Here is a 6,240-nt window from a genome sequence, read left to right as displayed (position 1 = left end):
CACACAGATCAATGGAACAGGATAGAAAGCCTAGAAATAAACCCACACTTATATGGCCAATTAATCTATAACAAAGGAAGCAAGAATATACAACGAGGGAAAAGAAAGCCTTTCCAATAAATGATGTTAGGAAAATTGGACAGCTACATGCAAAAAAATGAAACTGGACCACTTTCTTACACCATACACAAAAATAAACTCAAAATGGATTAAGGACCTAAATGTGAGACCTGAAATCATAAAATTCCTAAAAGAAAACATAGGGAGTAATCTCTTGGACATTGCCCTTAGCAACATATTTATGGATATGTCATCTCAGGCAAGGGAAACAAAAGCAAAAATAAACAATTGTGACTACACCAAAATAAAAAGCTTTTGCACAGTGAAAGAAACCATGAACAAAACAAAAAGGCAATTTACTGAATGGAAAAGATATTTTCAAATGATACACCCAATAGGGGGTTAATATCCAAAACATATAAAGAACTTATACAACACTAAAAAAACAAAACAAAAAACCCGAATTCGATTAAAAAATGGGCAAAGGACAAAAATAGACATTTTTTTCAAAGAAAATATACAGATGACCAACACATACATGCAAAGATGCTCCACGTTACTAATCATCAGGGAAATGCAAATCAAGACCATAGTACAATATCATCTTCCATCTATCAGAATGGCTAGGATCAAAAAGATAAGAAATAAAAAGTGTTGGCAAGGATGTGGAGAAAAAGAAACCCTTACTCACTGTTGAAAATGTGGATTGGTGCAACAACTGTGAGAAACAGTATGTAGGTCCCTCAAAAAATTAAAAGTAAAAATAGCATACAATCGAATAATTCCACTACTGAGCACTTACCCAAATAAAAACACAAATTTGAAAAGATGTGTGCACCCCTGTGTTTGTTGCAGCATTATTTACAATAACCAAAATAACCTAAATGTCCACTGATAGATGAATGGATAAATAAGATGTGGTATATATATGCAATGGTATATTACCCAGCCATACAAAAGAATGAGATCTTGCCATTTTCTACAACATGGATAGACCTAGAGGGTATTATACTAAGGGAAATTTTCAAACAGAGAAAGACAAAGACCATATGATTGCACTTAAATGTACACTCAAAAAAACACATGAACATAGAAACAAACAAAAAGGTAGAAACATGTATAAATACAGAGAACTGGTGTTGCCAGAGGATGGGGGTGGAGGATGGGCAAAATGGGTGTGGGGGAGTGGGAGGTACAGGCTTCAGGTTATGGAATAAATAAGTGATGGGGATCAAAGGCACAGCACAGAGAATATAGTTATGGTACAGTAATAGCATCGGACAGGGATGGATGGTAGCTCCACGGTGGTGAGCATAGCATAATGTATGGATTTGTCAAATCACTGTTGTACACCCAAAGTTAATGTAACATTGTGTCGACTATACATGTATATATACACATATATACACACACACTATATATATAAAACAAAAAAGTTATTTTTTTTTTAAGATTTTATTAGAGAGAGACACAACGAGAGCAGGAACACAAGCAGGGGGAGTGGGAGAGGAGGAGGCAGGCTTCCCGCGGAGCTGGGAGCCCGATGCGGGGCTCGATCCCAGGACCCGGGGATCACGACCTGAGCCGCAGGCAGACGCTTAACGACTGAGCCACCCAGGGGCCCCCAAAAAGTTATTTTTATATTATGGATAACAGTCCTTTATCAGAAGCAGGTTTTGCAAATCACAGTTTGTGCCTTGTCTTTTCATTTTCTTAACAGTAAATTTGGAAAAGCAAAAGTTTTCATTTTGATGAAATCAAATGTATTACTTTTAATTTTTGATTTTCACAGTTTTCATATCTTACCCAAGAAATCTTTGTCTAGGTTCACAAAAAATATGCCCGGTGTTGGCTTCTAGCTGTGTTTTTGCTATCACTTTTAGTCTAAGTCAAAGATCCACTTTTAGTTGTTTTGTACAGTATGAAAGAAGCTTTGAGTTTTGTTTCATTGCATGTAGATTTCAAAATGTTCCAGCACCATTTGTTGAAAAGATCATCCTTTTCCTATGAATTCACCTTATTACCTTTTCAAAACAACCAATAGACTGTGGATTTATTTCTGGTCTCCATTCTCCTGAAGTGGTCTAGATGCCTGTACCGCACCACACGTTGGTATATCATACCAACATGCTTACTGTACAGCTTTAAAGTCTTGATCTTACATAGTAAATCATTCAGCTTTTTTTTTTTCCAAGATGGCTTTGGCTATCCCAAGTCTTTCATTTCTATATAAATTTTAGAAAATCTTATTAATTTCCTAAAAAAAAAAAATGGGCTGGAATTTGAGTTGAGATTGCATTCGATTTGGATATCAATTCAGGGATGATTGACATCTTTTCTTTAAGGTTGTATTTATTTACTTGACAGAGAGAGAGTGAGACAGACAGACAGAGAGCACAAGCAGCGTGGCAGCAGTGGGAGAGGGAGAAGCAGGCTCTCCACTGAGCAGGGAGCCCGATGTGGAGCTCCATCCTAGGACCCTGGGATCATGACCTAAGCCAAACGCAGATGCTTAATGACTGAGCCACCCCGGAGTCCCCAGGGATCATTGACATCTTAACTCTTCTGAGCCAGAAATATAGCATATCTCTCCATTTATGAAGTCTTCTTTAATTTTTTCAGTAATATTTTGTAGTTTGTGTATAATTCTTACACATATTTTGTTAAATGTGTCCCTAAGTATTTTATGGTTTTTGCTATTATAATTTATATTTTCAACTTCGAACAGTTTTGCTAAAATGCAGAAATACAATTGATTTTTCTATATTGACTTTATATCCTGTGACCTTAATAAAAGTCAATTATTTCTAGGAGGGTTTTTGTTTTTGTTTTTGTAAATTCCATAGAATATCTAGACATATCGTCATCTGACAATTAAAATAATTTTACTTCTCTTTTCCAATATACACATCTTTTATTTCTTTCACCAACCTTATTATACTGGATTTAGTTGCAGTAAGACGTTGAATAAGAGTGGTGAGAGAGAACATCTTTGCCTCATTCCTGACCTTAGCAGACAAGCATCAGTCTTTCATCATTAAATATAACATTAGCTGTTCTTCATCAGGTTGAGAAAGGTTTCTTTCACTCCTAGTTTGCTGAAACATTTTTTTTTCCATGAGTGCTTGAAGACTGTCAAATGTTCTTTCTACCTCTGTTGAAGCTATCATATTCTTTTTCTTTTTTTTTCAAGTCAGTTAATATGGTGAAAAATCTGCTTAATTTTTTAATGTCAATCTAAACTTACATTCCTGGGATATACTCCATTTGGTCATTATGTTAGTCTCCTGGGGCTGCCCTAACAGACTACCACAGACTGAGGGGCTTCAACAATAGAAACTTACTATCTCACCTTTTGGAGTCTGGAAGTCCAAGATCAAGGCACTAGCAGCATTGGTTTCTGGTGAGACCTCTCTTCCTGGCTCGCAGATATCCATGTTTTTGCTGAGTTCTCACATGGCCTTTCCTCTGTGCACATGCAGACAGAAAGATCTCTGGCATCTCTCCCTCTTCTTATAAGGACATCAGTCCTATGGGATTAGGGCCACAGCTTTATGACTTCACTTACCCTTAGTTATCTCTTTAAAGGCCCCATCTCCAACTGTGGTTACGCTGGGGGTTAGGTCTTCAAAATATGAATTTTGAAGGGGACACAATTCAGTCCATAACAGTCATGATGTATTATTATCATATATTGCTGGACTTAATTTGCTAACATTGTATTAAGGATTTTTACATCTATATTCATTAGTAATATTGGTATGTAGCTTTCTTTTCTTGTCATGCCTTTGATTTTGGTATCAAGGTGATGGTAGCCTCAGAGACTGAATAGTGAAGTGTTTTCTTTCTCTTCTAGTTTTTAGAGGGGTATTTGTAAAACTGATGCTGTTTTTCCTAAAATGTTAAGTAGAATCACCAATGAATACATCTGGGACTGGAGTTTTCTTTTGGGGAAGGTTTTAAATTATGAATTTAACTTCTTTAGTAGATAGTGGCTATTTAGGTTATCTATTTTTTTCTTTATATAACAGCTTTATTGAGCTGTAATTCACATACCATATTATTCACCCATTTAAAGTGTACAATTCAATGTAATTTTTAGATTCAAAAAGTTGCATGACTACCATCCCAGTAAATCTTAGATCATTTCCAGCACCTCAAGCCCCATATACTTTAGCTATCACCCGCCCCCTCACCTGCCCTGAAGCAATCACCAATCTACATTCTGTCTCTCTAGAATTGCCTATTCTGGAGATTTCATATAAATGGGATCATATAATATGTGGTCTTTTATAACCGGTTTCTTTCACTTAGCATGATGTCTTCAAATTTCACCTATATCATAGCATGATGTAGCAGTACTTCATCTCCTTTTATGGCTGAATAATAGTCCATTGGATGGGCAGACCACATTTTATTATTCATCAGTTGACAGACATTTGGGTTATTCCTACATTTTAGTTATTATGAACAACGCTGCTATACATATATGCATACAGGTTTTCATTTCTCTCCCATAGATAATCTAGGGATGTAATTGCTAACCCTGTTTTCGAGTGAGCTTTGGTAGGAATTTATTAATTCATTTAAATTGTCAACTTTATTGACCTGAAGTTGCTCATAACATTTCCTTATTGTTTTTTAAATATCTGAAGTAGTAATGCTCCCCTATCATTTGCAAGTTAGCAATTTTTGCCCTCCGTTTCTTGATCAATCTGGATAAATGTTACTTTTATTGATTCTTTTCAAATAACCAGGTTTTAATTTCATTAATTCTCCTTATTTTTGTCCATTTTCTATTTCTTTGATTTCTACTACTGTCTCTGTTATTCTCCTTCCCACTTCTTACTTTGTGTTTAATTCACTCCTTTTTCAAGTTCTTAAGGTAACAGTTCAAAATATTTTTTAATTTTGTGATTTCTTCTTTAATCCTTGTTATTGAAAATTGTGTTAATTTCCAAATATTTGGAGATTTTCCTTATATCTTCCTATTGATCTCCAATTTAAATTCCAGAGAACATGATTTCAACTCTTTTCAATTAGCAATAATCACACCTCGGAGAAACCTCATTGGCTATGACACTGCCACTGTGCAAAGCTCAACTCTTTTCTATTTAAGAATTTTTATTGTCCATAATATGGTCTGTCTTGTTGAGTACGTCATATAGACCTGAAAAGAATTCATATCCTACTGTTGTTGGGTGGAATGGTCTATAAATACTAACTAGGTCAATTATACTGAGAGGAAATGTTAAAATCTCTAACTATAATTGTGAATTTGTCTATTCCTTCTTTTAATTTCTTTTGCTTTTGCCTCAGATATTGAAGTATGGTTGTTAGGTGTATATATTTAGGATTATTGTATCATCTTAACAAATTGACCCTTTTATTAGTAGTCTTTAAATCTCTGTTAATATTTCTTGGGCTGATATCAATTTATATTAATATTAATGATGTTAATCATTAGGTTAATTATTGCATAGTAATTTGTTTTTATTCTTTCCTATTTAACCTATTTGCATCTTTTTATTTAAAGTTGATTTTTTGGAAAGGTTACCTTTGGGTAATGCGAACTGAGCAAAAACATCAGCCCATGAAAGCGTTGCTCCCAGAGAAATATGAGAAACAACCAACAGCTAGATGGAAGGGCAGCAGAGTCAGGATATCCCGAAGTCAGGTAAATGAGCCCTTCAAGAAGAGAGCATTCAGTACGAATACCAAGTAGGATAAACACTGGAAATGGTCCACCATCAATTTGAAAGTTGTAATGACTTTTATCAGACTAATTTCAGGACAAGGGTGAAGGCAGAAGCCAAACTGTACAAAGAGCAATTGGGAGAAGGGAAGGCAGGAGAGATGACTATTTTTAAATTGTGGAGGTAAGGAGAACAACAATGAACACACAGAAGGAACAATGACCTAAGAAAAAAATTAAAGTTCTTGTTTTGTTTGTTTCAGGATGGGAGATAATCTAGTGCTTATGGACTGAAGGGAAATCATTTGAAAGAGAGAGGCTCAATAGTGACTATCTGCTAGGGTTGGGGGGGTAGATGTGGCCTCCTATGGTATGACAGAAGGGGACAGGAGTGAGTGTGTGTGTGTGTGTGAGAGAGAGAGAGAGAGAGAGAGAGAGAGAGAGGAGGAATATGTTGGAAAAGGAGAATAGGATCCCAGGAGGGA

At 35.6% G+C, this 6,240-nt stretch overlaps 1 pseudogene; it reads right to left on the bottom strand.

The window, feature by feature from the left end:
- Positions 1-5,006: 5,006 nt before the first annotated feature.
- Positions 5,007-5,160, bottom strand: LOC114222805 (U4 spliceosomal RNA; annotated as a pseudogene).
- Positions 5,161-6,240: the final 1,080 nt, after the last annotated feature.

This window comes from Eumetopias jubatus, unplaced genomic scaffold (genome assembly GCF_037043125.1).
Source record: "Eumetopias jubatus isolate StellerSeaLion01/CBP00866 unplaced genomic scaffold, mEumJub1_p1.0 scaffold_6, whole genome shotgun sequence".
Classification (NCBI taxonomy): domain Eukaryota; kingdom Metazoa; phylum Chordata; class Mammalia; order Carnivora; family Otariidae; genus Eumetopias; species Eumetopias jubatus.
The sequence above is the reverse complement of the archived record's forward strand: the minus strand, read 5'-3'. Positions and strand labels throughout refer to the sequence as shown.